The sequence below is a fragment of the Arvicola amphibius genome, chromosome X, assembly GCF_903992535.2.
Source record: "Arvicola amphibius chromosome X, mArvAmp1.2, whole genome shotgun sequence".
Lineage (NCBI taxonomy): Eukaryota > Metazoa > Chordata > Mammalia > Rodentia > Cricetidae > Arvicola > Arvicola amphibius.
This window is the reverse complement of record NC_052065.1, coordinates 125254497-125257734: the sequence shown is the minus strand read 5'-3', so window position 1 is coordinate 125257734 and position 3238 is coordinate 125254497.

The window sequence follows — 3238 nt, the reverse complement described above, 5'->3', positions numbered from 1 at the left end:
AATGATTAACCAAAAATCTAGTGTGGGGTGCAAAAGGAAGAGTTTGTGCTAATTTAGTCACATTTACTCTTTCATTTTTACTTAGAATGCATAAGGCTTGGGCATCATTAAACAGAAATCCTTTCCTGGATGTTCAGTCCAAGAAGATAGTGTCCCCCAACCTAGTGGAATCAAAAGGATTTATCCTTCCTAAAGGATAGGAGGGTCGCTTCATTGGTTTGTCTTTTTGCAATAACATTCCCTGTGGGTTAATATGTGCTATCAATGTGACAAAAAAGAAAGAAAAGCCTTTAAATAGCAGCCTGTGCTTCTTTTTGATTTGTCTCCTGCAGAAGCTGATTTACTGTGTGTTTCTTCCATCTGGCAGGAAGCTAATCTGAATATGAATCAACCCTTGCAAAAATAACCCCGGGAAATCTTAGACATTCATAACTTCCCAAAGTTTTTTTTTTTCTTCTTCAACAATAGCATTTTTATCATTCTTTCGGTTGTGCAAAGTTTTTTCAATTGAAATGAAGTTTGACTATTTAAGGGGTGATGCCACCTCATCCTGAATGTCTCATTTACAGCTATGAATTCACAGTGCTCATCTTCTACACATTTGCACCTTAATGAGTAAATGCTGTTATCCCCAGAAACTTTAATCAGATTAATGTGATGTTCACAACTTGATAAGCAAAGTGACAAGAAAAGATCATTCTCAAAGATCTGATTCTTCTTTCCTTGAGCATATTTGATGTTTTCCAATAATTCCATTTTCATCTTATAGTAGCTGTACCAACTAATATTTCTGGTGGTGTAGGAAAATGCAAAACCAAACAACTCTTGTTATAAATTGTGATTGGAATTTTTCTCAAGTAGCCCCTGGGTAATTTCAGACGTACCCAATGTGTTTCTTGTAACAAGGCACACCTATCAAATGATGATGTTTGCTCAGCATATGAGGATAAGTAGACACGGTTTCTTGGACTGGAGGTGGTAGTCTCAGGGACTCCAGCTGACCCAGACTCCATCAATTCACACAAAGACAGAAGGAATATATGTGGTTATATCTATGACCTCTGTTCAGCATATACAAGATCTGGAAATAGGGAAATCAAGCATGTACCATGTGAAAATAGAAGCCATATCATTGAGACTGAAACATGAGTACTTTTGGCAAAAATCAAAGGTAAGAATATGTGACCAAGTCAATCCATTTTCATCTTTACCTAAAACGTATGTCTGACTAAACCCATTCTTTCATACTATTCTCCACATAATGACAATATCACTAGCCATATTGATATATACCATGACAATTTTCATCCATTGGATTATTAATTTTTAAGCTCTAAGGATTAAATATATTAAATTACAACAGAAATCCCTGAATGTGACTTTAAATATCCAAAAAGAGCAAGATGTAATCAGTAAGATATCATTCTGCAGGCTCTCCACTATACAAGTCTAGAAGTAACTATTCATATTCTAGCCAGCTACACAGGATTAACAATCATTAAAGCATTTTAAAATGTATACTTCATGAACTAGTATATAATAGAGGATTTCTTATATGTATTTGACCATGGTATCTTGTTTCTCCAACATATCTAGTAGAACTGTTGCATCATATTTAGATTTCATTCTTATGATCCTGAGACTGACAATAAAGTATTTTTTTGAATCAGAGGGTAGAGAGAACAACTAGCTGACCAAAATTAACTGTAGAAGATTTGTATGACTGAAGACAGACACAGGAAGTAGTAGGGTAGGGTTGAGAGAGGGTCTCAGTCCTTTTGGATGGATGAAGAACAGAGAGAAAATTGCTGGTCTCTTCTCCACCACTTCTCTCTTCGGGTTCTTACCCTGATATCTAACTCCTGAGTTTTTATTGGTAATGAGTAATTAGATAAACACATTACCTGATGCTCCATGTTGGGTGCATTTTCTGTCCCACCTGCAAGCTCCCAAGTAGTCACACTGAGACTTATTAATTATGAAAGTTCAACCAATAGCTTAGGCTTGATCCTAACTAGTTCTTAGAGCTTAAATAAACCCAAATCTTTTAATCTACATCATTTTAAGTGGTTTGGTTACCTTTATTCTCATCCTGCGTTCTCTCCATCTGACTGGTAATTTTGTCTTTCTTCTTCATAGCATGTTCTGTGTCTGGACTTCACGCCTATATGTCTTGTCTAGCTAATGGCTGTTTAGCTTATAAGAAGAAGAAGAAGAAGAAGAAGAAGAAGAAGAAGAAGAAGAAGAAGAAGAAGAAGAAGAAGAAGAAGAAGAAGAAGAAGAAGAAGAAGAAGAAGAAGAAGAAGGGATCAGTGTGATTATTTGGGAGCTAGCAGGTGGAACAAAAAATTCACCTACATGGAACATGTTTGATTCTGTAAGATCTCCACTGGTCACTCACTTTTACTACATTTCCAAGATCATATATCCTATAAGTCTGCTTTTTATAAACAAACTGCTATTGTTCTTTCTTGACTATGTGAGGAAAGAACACAGACTTTGCTGTCAGAATAAATTGGGTTAAGCACCAGCTCCTCTGGACTTCATTGTGATTAGAGCATGAAAATGGTACCATGAGCATAATAATTTTGTAATGAAGATTAAGTAAGCAAACAAATATAAAGACCCAGTACAAAATATGATACATAATATTACACAACAAAACTTTATCTTCTTCCTAAATGTTTTGGCTCATATCACCACTGATTTAAATATCCTCCTATACTTGCTCTCTCCTTGAGAGTATGCTATTTATAAAACCTTATTAGATAGAAAAGTTTCCCTTCTTCAAACTGAAAACTCCCTCAAGGTTCAGAGGACTTTATTTAGACTTCTATAAAAGGTACATTCTTGTATATTATGTCTTAAATTGAATAATTGTGATCAATTATCCTCCTTGCTTGATTGTGGAATCTTGAAGGCAGGCAGCATTGTCATGCCTGTCTTTGAATTTTTACAGAATGAGAACTGTTTTAGGTATGCAATAGATATTTGTAGATTCTAATAAAATCAAAACAGCAGAACAGCCAGGAGATACGCATTATGAACCCCTCCTCCTCCAGACTAAAAGCGCCTCAGAGTTGATTGGAAGCATATGGCAATACATGCAGTAACCTGTCTATAGGTCTTAGCAAGACCTATAGATATATTTTTCATAGCACAAAGAAAATATTGAAGTTTAGATTGTACAAATTGGCTGATCAATAAATGTGTTTTATAAAATGAAGGCCTTTAAAAC